We start from the raw sequence: 14126 nt of genomic DNA on the forward strand, positions 1-14126 counted from the left end.
GGTCATCCCAGTGCACCAGCCCTGAGTGCCCTGTCTCATGCATCAAACCTGGACTGGCAATCTAATTCACATATGGTAATATACATGTTTCAATGGTACTCTCTCAAATCATCCCACCCTCACCTTCTCTGTTCTTTGTATCTGTGTCTCTTACTGTCTCGCATATAGGGTCATCATTACCGTCTTTCTAAATTCCATATATATGCATTAATGTACTATATTGGTGTTTTTCTTTCTGACTTACTTCACTCTGTATAATAGGCTCTAGTTTCCTCCACCTCATTAGAACTGAATCAAATGCATTCTTTTTAATAGCTGAGTAATATTCCACCATGTATATGTACCACAGCTTTCTTATCCATTCATCTGCTGATGGACGTCTAGTTTGCTTCCATGTCCTAGCTATCATAACAGTGTTGCAATGAACATTGGGGTACACCTATCTCTTCCAATTCTGGTTTCCTTGGTGTGTATGCCCAGCAGTGGGATTGCTGGGTCATATGACAGTTCTATTTCCAGTTTTTTAAGGAATCTCTACACTGTTCTCCATAGTGGCTGTACTAGTTTGCATTCCCACCAACAGTGTAAGAGGGTTCTCATTTCTCTGCACCCTCTCCAGCATTTATTGTTTGTAGACTTCTTGATAGCAGCCATTCTGACCGACGTGAGATGGTACCTCATAGTGGTTTTGATTTGCATTTCTCTGATAATGAGTGATGTTGAGCATTTTTCCATGTGTTTGTTAGCCATCTGTATGTCTTCTTTGGAGAAATGTCTGTTTAGTTCTTTTGCCTCTTTTTTTATGTCTTTATCTGTAAAGTGTTAGTTGCTAGTAGTGTAAAGTTGAGTTTTGCTTTTTTTACATGGATTGACAATCATTGTATTTCTGGAGAATTTATCTCTTCAGTTCAGTTGCTTGTCGTGTCTGACTCTTTGTGACCCCATGGACTGCAGCACACCAGGCCTCCCTGTCCATCGCCAACTCCCAGAGTCTACCCAAATTCATGTCTACTGAGTAGGTGATGCCATCCAACCATCTCATCTTCTGTCATCCCCTTCTCCTCCCACCTTCAATCTTTCCCAGCATCAGGGTCTTTTCAAATGAGTCAGCTCTTCGCATCAGGTGGCCACAGTATTGGAGTTTCAGCTTCACCATCAGTCCCTCCAATGAACACCCAGGACTGGCCTCCTTTAGGATGGACTGGTTGGATCTCCTTGCAATCCAAGGGACTCTCAAGAGTCTTCTCCAACACCACAGTTCAAAAATATCAATTCTTCAGTGCTCAGCTTTCTTTACAGTTCAACTCTCACATCCATACATGACTACTGAAAAAATTTATCTCTTAACATCTAATAATAAATGATAGAATGTATTTGAATTTATATTGCCTGTTATTTCTATATGTTTTTCTTTTTTTTCTTTTTTTCTTTTTTGCTGCATCGTGTGTCAAAGTAGGATCCTATTTCCCCAACCAGGGATCAAGCCCATGTCCCCCACATTGGGAGCAGAGTCCTAACCACTGGACTGCCAAGGAAGTCTCTGTATTTCTACAAGCTTTCTAATTAAGACATCTGATTTCCTATTTATTGTCTCTTCTTACTCCCTTTTGATTAATTAAACATATATTTTATTTCATTCCCTCCTCTATTGAACAATTAATCATATATTATTATTATTTTACAATTCCTTTTCTCTGCTTTACATTATGTAGAAATTATGTCTTACTTTTCCCTTAAATTTTTTTCATTGTAGTATAATGTGTGTGTGTGTGCTCAGTCACTCAGTTGTATCCAACTCTTTTCAACCCCATGGACTGTAGCTTTCCAGACTCCTCCGTCCATGGGATTTCCTAGGCAAGAATATTGGAATGGGTGCCATTTCCTTCTCCAGGGGATCTTTGTGAGCCACAGATTGAACCTGCAGCCCCTGAGTCCTGCATTTATTTGCAGGCGGATTCTTTACCACTGAACCACCTGGAAATCCCATTGTAGTATAATAACACAACATGAAATGTACCATTTTAACCATTTGAAGTACACAGTTAGATGGCATTTGGTACATTTATCACTGCTATCCCATTCTAGGGCTTCAAAAGAAAACTCTGTGGAACATCAGTGCAATTGAATACTTCGCAGCTATGAAAAAGTAATGACAAAGATACCTATGAATCAATGTGGAGGGATTTCCAAGCTATATTATTAAATGGAAAAAAGAAATGTAAAAGAGCATCTATAGAATGCTACTTCTCATGTGAAAATGAAGGGAAGCTAATATCGGGTTGGCCAAAATATTTGTTTGTGTTTTTCTATTAAATCGTGTGGAAAAACCAAATGAATTTCTTGGCCAACCCAATATATACATGTAACTTCTCACTGAGCAAGAAGCACACAAAGAATAAATCAGAAACTAATGAGCCTGTTTACCTACAGGATGTGGGTGGGAATGGGATAGAAAAAGATGGGGAGATGAGTATATCCATTTGTATAATTTGACTATGTTATCTTTTACCTACTAAAAACTAAATAGAAGATAATGGAGAATAGAGCAAAGTAAAATAAACCAAAAAATGAGCTTAACTATATTTCAAATTAATACCAAAATCAGACTAAATTGGAAAATAAAATAAGTAATTATCAAACACAGAATTTTGTATATAAACACTAAGTAAGTGTTTGAGGGGAAGTTAGTTTGTCATTAACAGTGGTTTGAGTTCAAGATTCTGAAATTACTTATATTCAAAGCTTTAGCAAATAAATAAACTTATTCTGGAAAAGGGAGTAATTCATCAGTTGGGGAAAGATGCCATGTACATGGAAAAGGAGAGGCTGGAAAGAACTCTTTGGTGTCAAGCTAGAACTGGATATACATCAACTTGAGCTCATGAGTTTTAATATATCTAAACATGCTGAAATTTTATAATCCATAAGAATATTGGTTCCCATCCCACACTCTTTCTGTCCCACTCCTGACCTATCTCCTATTCCTTTAGTTCATTAGACCCTAGTTCATTTTTATCAAGGTTGTTCTGGATTTTGTGGGTCTTTGTGGTTCTATATGGATGGAATAAATGGTAACAGTGGAATGTGTGCTCTAATACAATTTGAGATCAGTGGTGTGGGACTCTCAAAGGTTAATACTGCTCTGTCTGGACCTTACTGTGATACATGAGGAAGCATTGCTGAGTTCACTGCTGAATTCTTCAAGGGTCAAAGGCATTCACCTCTCCTCCTCCTCATGAGCAGGCAGAGGGGTGGCTAACATGTTAGTGACATTAGGGACACCTTTTCCTGGGACTCCTGTGGTTCAGCCCTTTGGCCTCTGCAAGGATCCATCTCAAGAGGAAGGCAAGAAATTGGCCAATTAGCTCAGCTTGTTTCTTCTCTAATCAGAGGCTTGAGGCTGAGTTCCCTGGGGCCTTAGTCCTATTGGTAAAAATGAATCTTTCTGCTCATTGTTCTAGTTCTTGTAGTCAGACATGGAAGGTGCTAAAGATTCTTAGGTCATAGAGATCCAAGAGATGGGTGTTTAGGGAGCAGCCTGGACCAGCAAGAATCAACAATGATCTGAGCAAGGTGGGAGACCCTCTCTTTTCCTGGATGTGTGCACTGACTAGGAGAAAGAGAGAGAAAAGGTGTGTTTATGTTACTTGTACAACTATGTGTTCACTGGTGCACACACTGACTCAGTGGTGCTACCAGCCACACAAGTGGCCATAAAATTAAAATGAGTTAAAATTAACTACAGTTAAAAATTTGGTTTCTTGTTTGCACTAGCTATATTTCAAATCTTTAGTAGTCACATGAGGTTAGTGCTACTGTATTGGACAAAGCAGATGTAGAATATATCCACCTTTGTAGACAGTCCTATAATGGGGTGATACAGACCATGGAGGGCTGGAATTCTCATGCGCTGCATGGATGTGTGCTTATGTGAGTGTATGTTAGTTATTTATGTGTTGGGTTTGACTATGTGTGATTCAGTGTGTGTAGTGGAGTTTCTCTATGTGTGTGTACTGTTTGTGAACTGTCTTGGTGAATGGATGTGGTCTTGGCATATTTTTTTAAATTTGCTTTTGCAGTGTGATTATTATAAAAGACTTTACATATCTAATGTATACAGTTTGAGGAGTTTGGACACACACATGTGAAGCCATTACCACAATCAAGTCATCGACATGTCTATCTCTTCTAAAAATTTCCTTGTGTCCCTTTATTGTGGTAGGAAACTTAACAAGGACTTCACTCTTTTAAGGAGATTTTAAATGCACAATATAGAATTTTTGACTCTAGGCAATATGCTGTATAGCAGGACTCTAGAATTAATTCATTTTGCATAACTGAAACTTTATATTGATTGAATAACACTATATTTCCCCCCCTTCTTCTCTCCAGCCCTTGATAATCTTCATTTATTCTCTGCTTTTATGAATTTATTAAACTGAAAACTGAAATAAAAAAAGTATTTTTCCTTAAAAGACTGGTTTATTTCACTTAGCATAATATCCTCCAGGTTCATCCCCATGTCACATATGTCAGAATTTCCTTTTTTTAAAGGCAAAATGATATTCCACTGTATATCTATGCCATATTTTCTTTATCCATTCATCTGACAATGGACATTTTGGTTGTTTCCATAACTTAGCTATTGTGAATAGTACTGCAATACACGTGAGAGTAGATACATCTTTGAGATCCTGATTTCTATTCTTTCTGATATATACCCAGAAATGGGATTGCCAGATCAGATGGTAGTTCTGTTTAGAATGTTTTGGGGAAACTCCATACTGCTTTTCACAGCAGCTGCACCATTTACATCCACATCAACAGTATAGAAGGGTTTTTGTTTGCGTGATTTTTAAGTTGTGTAATGACAAAGTACTTCATTTTAAAGGTGTGTGTAAGTTGGTCTGAATCCATAAAAAGCTAAAAGAAGCACTTTGTTACTCTCTGTGTCTGTTTTTGTGTACAACATCCTCACAATCTAATTCTCTCTTTGAATGGGTGTAGAGCAGAGTGGGCTAAGTGAGTGACTTAGAAACATGTGTATGCATTTGACCTGGGGAGACAGCTTCGCAGCCTGACTCTTCTCTTGTCTCAGCTCTAGACATGAAAGGAAGCTCTAAACAAAGTCCTCTATATGCCAAGTTGGTGGCAATTTGTTCTGGTGGCTTGAAGGTTACTGAAGTTCTCTAGGACTTTTTTTTATCAACATTTAATTATTTCCACACTTTGGGGGACATGGTGGAGTCAATTCTGGTGAACCTTGTCTAGTTAATCCAATGACTGTTAATTCTGATACAATTTTTTGGTCCTACAGCATCTGTAATGTCCTGGCTCTCTGACCACACACATCATTGGGTAAATTCTCATGTCACTCATTTTGCGAGTATGCTCAGAACTCACTCAGCCATTTTAAAACACTAGAGATGGAAAGGAAGAGAGAGGCAGTGGCATACAAGAAGGCAATTACATGTGTCATGGTCAGTCACTCAGTCATGTCCGAGCTTTATAACTCTATGGACTGTAGCCCGCCAGGCTCCTATGTCCATGGGATTCTCCTGACAAGAACCCACTGGAGTGGGTTGCCCTTTCCTCCTCCAGGGAATCTTCATGAGCCAGGAATGGAACTGGCATCTCCTACATCACCTATATTGTCAGGCAGATTTATGAAGGCAGTTACTAATATTTATTCCAAATTTATTAAAAGTTCAGTGAGTCAAGGGCTATGGATGTGCTCATCTTTAGGGACCATAGTCTGGGCCCTGGATGTGAGGGGAGACCCCAGAAGTCAACACACATTTTCAGGAAGCTTCTTGATCTTGCTTGATGGTCACCTCATATCTTTGTTATATTTAGTTTCTGATCTGGAATCTTGGTCACTCACTCTGCCTAAATAATGCATTGATTTATTTAGTTTTTGGGTCACTCTCCTTTTGACTGCTTCTTTTTAGTCAATGCTTATTAACCCTTGTGACATATTTCTAAATTAACAAATTTTTATTGTGCTAAAATACATATAACATAAATGTTACCATTTCAATGATATTTAAGTGTACAGTTCTGTGGCATTAAGTACATTCATATTGTTGTACAGCCATCACCACCATCCACTCCAGAACATTTTTATCTTCCCAAACTGAAACACTGCATCCACTGAATAATAACTTCTCAATTTCCTCCCCCATGCAAGGCCCAGCAACCACCATTCTATTTTTTGTCTCTATGAATTTGACCATTCTAGGAATCTCATGTAAGTGGAGTCATGCAGTATTTACATATTTGTGACTAGCTGATTTTACTTAACATAATGCCCTCAAGGTTTATCGATGTTGTAGCATGTGTCAGGATTTCTTTTCTTTTTAAGGATGAGTAATATTCCATTGCATGTAGAGACATTTTGTTTATCCATTCATTTGTCTATGGATACAGATTCTTTTCATCTTTTGGCTATCGTGAATGATGCTGCTTTAAACATGGCTATTCTCTTGTGGCTCAGCTGGTGTAAAGAATCCACCTGCAGTGTGGGAGACCTGGGTTCAATCCCTGGGTTGGGAAGATCCCCTGGAGAAGGGAAAGGCTACCCACTCTAGTACTCTGGTCTAGAGAATTCCATGAACTGTATAGCCCACGGGGTCGCAAACAGTTGGACACGACTGAGCAACTTTTACTTCACTTCCCTTCAAACATGGTTATGCAAATCTTTTAAGCCCTTGCTTTCAGTTCTTTGGGATATATTATCAGAAGTGAAATTCTGAGGTGTTAGTCACTTAGTTATGTCCTACTCTTTTGTGACCCCATGGACTATAGCCCACCAGGCTCCACTGTCCATGGAATTCTACAGACAAGAATACTAGAGTGGGTTGCCTTTCCCTTCTCCAGGCAATCTTCCCAACCCAGGGATTGAACCTGAGTGTCCTGCATTGCAGGCAGATACTTAACTGCTGAGCCACCAGGGAAGTCCTGAAATTTCTGAATCATATGGTAATTCTATGCTTAATTTTTTGAGGAAATGACATAATGTTTCCTTACTTCCTTTCTCCCTTCCTCTCTCCCTCCCTCCATTCTTTCCTTTCTATGTCATTCTAATGATAAGAGGTGAGTTTATGGGTTGAGTGCTTATTTTGTACATGGTGTATTACTTTTACAATAACGCCTTAAGTGGTATCTGTGTGTGTGTGTGTGTGTGTGTTTGTGTCTGTGTGCGCGCAAGACAGACACAAGCACATAAGCAGTCTGGTTGTAAAGCCATGAAAGGGACTGTATCTTATTTATTCAGTTCAGTTCAGTTCAGTTGCTCAGTTGTGTCCAACTCTTTGTGACCCCATGAATTGCAGCACGCCAGGCCTCCCTGTCCATCACCAACTCTCGGAGTTCACTCAAACTCATGTCCATTGAGTTGGTGATGCCATCCAGCCATCTCATCCTCTGCCGTCCCCTTCTCCTGCCCCCAATCCCTCCCAGCATCAGGGTCTTTTCCAATGAGTCAACTCTTTGCATGAGGTGGCCAAAGTATTGGAGTTTCAGCTTTAGCATCATTCCTTCCAATGAAGACCCAGGGCTGATCTCCTTCAGAATGGACTGGTTGGATCTCCTTGCAGTCTAAGGGACTCTCAAGAGTCTTCTCCAACACCACAGTTCAAAAGCACCAATTCTTTGACACTCAGCTTTCTTCACAGTCCAACTTTCACATCCATACATGACCACTGGAAAAAAAATAGCCTTGACTAGACAGACTTTGTTGGCAAAGTAATGTCTCTGCTTTTGAATATGCTATCTAGGTTGGTCATAACTTTCCCTCCAAGGAGTAAGCGTCTTTTAATTTCATGGCTGCAATCACCATCTTCAGTGATTTTTTCTATTGTCGTGTCTCCACTACGTTTAAAAAAGAATGAGGTCTTCCTGATTTCCATTGAAGAGTTTGACTGATGTTCATTCATTAATGTGTTATTGGTGTCTCCAAGTGACTGTGTCAGTGTTCAGACAGATCACATTTTCATTGTTCTCACCACACTGGATGAGGCATCAATGTGTGAGTGAAATTCAGTGATATTTGTCTGTACAATGACACAGCCACTGGGAGAAAGTATGTAACCATATGGTAATTGCTATGTTAAATATGTCTAAGTTCCTGACATTTCCCATTTCCGTTCATCCCCAGAAGAGATAAGAAGAGCATGAGGCCTGAGAATCAGAGCCACATGTCTGAGTTCCTCTTCCTGGGACTCCCCATCTGTCCAGAGCAGCAGGGCATGTTCTTCGCTCTGTTCCTGAGCATGTACCTGACCACAGTGCTGGGCAACCTGCTCATCCTCCTGCTCATCAGGCTGGATGCTCGCCTCCACACCCCCATGTACTTCTTCCTCAGCCACTTGGCCTTCACTGACATCTCCTTTTCATCTGTCACCGTCCCTAAGATGCTGATAAACATGCAAACCCAGGATCAATCCATCCCTTATGCAGGGTGCATAGCACAGATGTATTTTTTCCTACTTTTTGGCTGCATTGATAACCTTCTTGTAGCGATGGCTTATGACAGGTACGTGGCCATCTGTCATCCTCTCCACTACACCACCATCATGAGGGAGGGGCTGTGTATGTTTCTGCTGGCTGGATCCTGGCTCCTCTCTTGTGTCATTGCCCTGTCCCACACCATCCTCCTGGCTCAGCTGTCCTTCTGTGAAGACAACATCATCCCACATTTCTTCTGTGACCTTGCTGCCCTGCTCAAGCTCTCCTGCTCAGACACCTCTGTCAATGAGCTGGTCATATTCACTGCAGGGACTGCAGTTGTCATTCTTCCACTGAGTGGCATCCTGGTCTCTTATGGTCTCACTGGGGTCTCCATCCTGAGGGTCCCTTCTACGAAGGGGATCTGCAAAGCCCTGTCCACCTGTGGCTCCCACCTCTCTGTGATGTCTATTCTATGGAATCATTATGGCACTGTACTTTTCCACCTCATCAGGCAAGTCCAAAGACAAAGACATGATTGCCTCACTGATGTACACACTGGTGACCCCCATGCTGAACCCCTTCATCTACAGCCTAAGGAACAGAGACATGAAATTGGCTCTGGGATTTCTTTTCAGAAGAAATAACTTTCTCATCAAGTGAGAATCACCTAACTATGTTCTTATTTAAACCCACCGACTTTGTCAGAAACGCTCTCTTAAAAAGTTGCGTGTTGACCATCCATGTCTCTAGCATCATCCCAGTTATTCTTTATTTTTTTAACTTTATATTTGTTTATTTATTTAGAACATTATGAAGCTTGATTAGATGAATAATTTTGTTACTGAGAATTATATATTATTGGTTACTATTTTTTTAACTTTTTATTTAAATATTTATTTTAATTGGAGGCTAATTACTTTACAATATTGTATTGGTTCTGCCACACATCAACATGAATCCACCATGGGTGTACACGTGTTCCGCATCCTGAACCCCCCTCCCACCTCCCTCCCTGTGCCACCCCTCCGGGTCATCCCAGTGCACCAGCCCCAAGCATCCTGTATCAAACCTGGTCTGGTGATTTGTATCTTATATGATATTATACATGTTTCAATGCCATTCCCCCAAATTCATCCCACCCTCTCCCTCTCCCACAGAGTCCAAAAGACTGTTCTATACATCTTTGTCTCTTTTGCTGTCTCCCATACAGGGTTATCATTACCATCTTTCTAAATTCCATATATATGCATTAGTATACTGTATTGGTGTTTTTCTTTCTGGCTTATTTCACTCTGTATAATAGGCTCCAGTTTCATCCACCTCATTAGAACTGATTCAAATGTATTCTTTTTAATGGCTGAGTAATACTCCATTGTGCATATGTACCACAGCTTTCTTATCCATTCATCTGCTGATGGACATCTAGGTTGCTTCCATGTCCTGACTGTTATAAACAGTGCTGCGATGAACATTGGGGTACATGTGTCTCTTTCAAGTCTGGTTTCCTCAGTGTGTATGCCCAGCAGTGGGATTGCTGGGTCATAAGGCAGTTCTATTTCCAGTTTTTTAAGGAATCTCCACACTGTACTTCATAGTGGCTGTACTTGTTTGCATTCCCACTAACAGTGTAAGAGCGTTCCCTTTTCTCCACACCCTCTCCAGCATTTATTGCTTGTAGACTTAAATGGTCACTATGTTACTTGGCCAATTCCTTTTATTTTAGTCATATCTGTTTTCCATTCATTCTTCCATTGCCCCACAACACACATGCAACTTGTAGTCTTCAAAGCACCAAACTCCATATTAGTGAGATATGTGATTGATCATTCTAAATACATTGTGCTATTTTTTTTTTAGTATTTATTTATTTGAGTGTGTTTTAGCTGCAGTACACAGGATCTTTGTCGCATCATGTGGGATCTTTCTTTGCAGCACATGGACTCTCTGGTTGTGGACCAGGGGATCAGAAATTGCTGCACGCAGGCTTAGCTGCTCCATGGCATGTAGGATCTTAGTTTCCCAACTGGAGGTCAAACCTGTGGCCCCTGCTTGCAAGGAAAATTCTTAACCCCTGGACCGCCAGGAAGGTTTCATGAATATGTTGCCCTATTGTTTTAACTTCCTGAAGAGAGAAAGACTTGCTAAAACAACACCACACATCAACCACCTCTCTTAAAAGGAAAACATGACAGTGGCATTTGTGCTTCCCTTTTAATGATGAAGCCAGGCTTGTTTTAAATTTAGGCTAAGATTAGAGGTGTGAAATATGGTTGTATATTGGAACAAGCTGTACCTTCATGGGCTTCCCTGGTGGTAAAGAAACTGCCTGCCAATGCAGGAGATGAGGGTTAGATCCCTGGGTCAGGAAGATACTCTGGAGTAGAACATGGCAACCCACTCCAGTATTCTTGCCTGGAGAATTCCATGGACAGAGGAGCCTGGCGGGCTACAGTCCATGGGGTCACAAACAGTCGGACTGAAGCCACTTAGTAGCATGCATGCATGTACCTTCTCATATCCTGGATTTCTGATACTCAGGTGGTCAGATCAGATCAGTCACTCAGTTGTGTACGACTCTTTGCAACCCCATGAGTCACAGCACGCCAGGCCTCCCTGTCCATCACCAACTCCCGGAGTTTACTGAGACTCACGTCCATCGAGTCAGTGATGCCATCCAGCCATCTCATCCTCTGTCGTCCCCTGCTCCTCCTTCCCCCAATCCCTCCCAGCATCAGAGTCTTTTCCAATGAGTCAACTCTTCGCATGAGGTGGCCAAAGAACTGGAGTTTCAGCTTTAGCATCATTCCTTCCAAAGAAATCCCAGGGTTGATCTCCTTCAGATTGGACTGGTTGAATCTCCTTGCAGTCCAAGGGACTCTCAAGAGTCTTCTCCAACACCACAGTTCAAAAGCATCAATTCTTCGGTGCTCAGCCTTCTTCACAGTCCAACTCTCACATCCATACATGACCACAGGAAAACCCATAGCCTTGACTAGACGAACCTTTGTTGGCAAAGTAATGTCTCTGCTTTTGCATATGCTATCTAGGTTGGTCATAATTTCCTTCCAAGCAGTTAGCATCTTTTAATTTCATGGCTGCAGTCACCATCTGCAGTGTTTTTGGAGCCCCGAAAAATAAAGTCTGACACGGTTTCCACTGTTTCCCCATCTATTTCCCATGAAGTGATGGGACCAGATGCCATAATCTTCGTTTTCTGAATGTTGAGCTTTAAGCCAACTTTTTCACTCTCCACTTTCACTTTCATCAAGAGGCTTTTGAGTTCCTCTTCACTTTCTGCCATAAGGGTGGTGTCATCTGCATATCTGAGGTTATTGATATTTCTCCCGGCAATCTTGATTCCAGCTTGTGTTTCTTCCAGTCCAGCGTTTCTCATGATGTACTCTGCATACAAGTTAAATAAGTAGGGTGACAATATACAGCCTTGACGAACTCCTTTTCCTATTTGGAACCAGTCTGTTGTTCCATGTCCAGTTCTAACTGTGGCTTCCTGACCTGCATACAAATTTCTCAAGAGGCAGATCAGGTGGTCTGGTATTCCCATCTCTTTCAGAATTTTCCACAGTTTCTTGTGATCCACACAAAGGCTATGGCATAGTCAATAAAGCAGAAATAGATGTTTTTCTGGAACTCTCTTGCTTTTTCCATGATCCAGCGGATGTTGGCAATTTGATCTCTGGTTCCTCTGCCTTTTCTAAAACCAGCTTGAACATCAGGAAGTTCACAGTTCACATATTGCTGAAGCCTGGCTTGGAGAATTTTGAGCATTACTTTACTAGTGTGTGAGATCAGTGCAATTGTGCAGTAGTTTGAGCATTCTTTGGCATTGCCTTTCTTTGGGATTGGAATGAAAACTGCCCTTTTCCAGTCCTGTGGCCACTGCTGAGTTTTCCAAATTTGCTGGCATATTGAGTGCAGCACTTTCACAGCATCATCTTTCAGGATTTGGGATAGCTCAACTGGAATTCTATCACCTCCACTAGCTTTGTTTGTAGTGATGCTTTCTAAGGCCCACTTGACTTCACATTCCAGGATGTCTGGCTCTAGGTCAGTGATCACACCATCGTGATTATCTGGGTCATGAAGATCTTTTTTGTACACTTCTTGTGTGTATTCTTGCCATCTCTTCTTAATATCTTCTGCTTCTGTTAGGTCCATTCCATTTCTGTCTTTTATCGAGCCCATCTTTGCATGAAATGCTCCCTTGGTATCTCTAATTTTCTTGAAGAGATATCTAGTCTTTCCCATTCTGTTGTTTTCCTCTATTTCTTTGCATTGATTGCTGAAGAAGACTTTCTTATCTCTCCTTGCTATTCTTTGGAACTCTGCATTCAGATGCTTATACCTTTCCTTTTCTCCTTTGTTTTTCACTTCTCTTCTTTTCACAGCTATTTGTAAGGCCTCCCCAGACAGCCATTTTGCCTTTTTGCATTTCTTTTCCATGGGAATGGTCTTGATCCCTGTCTCCTGTACAATGTCACGAACCTCAGTCCATAGTTCATCAGGCACTCTATCAGATCTAGGCCCTTAAATCTATTTCCCACTTCCACTGTATAATCATAAGGGATTTGATTTAGGTCATACCTGAATGGTCTCGTGGTTTTCCCTACTTTCTTCAATTTGAGTCTGAATTTGGCAATAAGAAGTTCATGATCTGAGCCACAGTCAGCTCCTGGTCTTGTTTTTGCTGACTGTATAGAGCTTCTCCACCTTTGGCTGCAAAGAACATAATCAATCTGATTTTGGTGTTGACCATCTGGTGATGTCCATGTATAGAGTCTTCTCTTGTGTTGTTGGAAGAGGGTGTTTGTTATGACCAGTGCATTTTCTTGGCAAAACTCTGTTAGTCTTTGCCCTGCTTCATTCTGTATTCCAAGGCCAAATTTGCCTGTTACTCGAGGTGTTTCTGACCATCTACCACTCAGGTGGTAGATGGTCAGAATTCTCCAATGTGTTACAGCACTTCACTTTCTATAATGAAATGAGCATTTTGGAATCTCAGGTAGAGTCAAATTAAGTTTTATGGAATATTCTTTTGATAAGTTATAGAACCCTCCTTAGTAATAGGTGATATAACTTTTCATTATAACTTAGAGTTTCTGTCTGCTGAAATAAATTAGATATAACCCTTTAGAAATAAGTCCTTTATTTCTCATTTCTTGTCTAGTGTTTTCCAGACACAAATATTCAGTTAAGTTTCTAATTTTTACTTTTAATTAAGTCCAGAATGCCAGCTTCTTACTGCAGAATCTAGCTAATAAAGTACTTTTGATGGTTTGCTAAAACTGAAATAGACTCTAATTTGATTGTACCTGTGACAGTAGTGGACCACAGAGTAGTCAATCTGATTACCAAATTTCTCCATTCTAGGAAAACTAAAATTTTTCCATCTAAATTGGATTTTTGTGTTGAGAACAGCCTTCTGCTGTCTAATTAATTTTAGTATGGGAAAATAAGGGTTGTCTTTTACCCAGATATCACACTTTTAATAGGAAAAAACTAAATGCATGAACTTACAGTTAATGCACACAAAAATATTTACTGCATGACTACTATGTGTCAGGCAATTTTCTACATTCTAGGAATACAAGTTTAAAAAAATTTTGATCCCCTTGTAGAGTTTACATTCCAGCATGCCTGATCCTGCTCATTATGCT

The 14126-nt window shown here is 40.6% G+C and overlaps 1 pseudogene; it reads left to right on the top strand.

The window, feature by feature from the left end:
• Window positions 1–8174: 8174 nt before the first annotated feature.
• Window positions 8175–9111, top strand: LOC113900867 (annotated as a pseudogene).
• The last annotated feature ends 5015 nt before the right edge of the window (window positions 9112–14126 follow it).

This window comes from Bos indicus x Bos taurus, chromosome 11, assembly GCF_003369695.1.
Source record: "Bos indicus x Bos taurus breed Angus x Brahman F1 hybrid chromosome 11, Bos_hybrid_MaternalHap_v2.0, whole genome shotgun sequence".
In the NCBI taxonomy this organism is placed as follows: domain Eukaryota; kingdom Metazoa; phylum Chordata; class Mammalia; order Artiodactyla; family Bovidae; genus Bos; species Bos indicus x Bos taurus.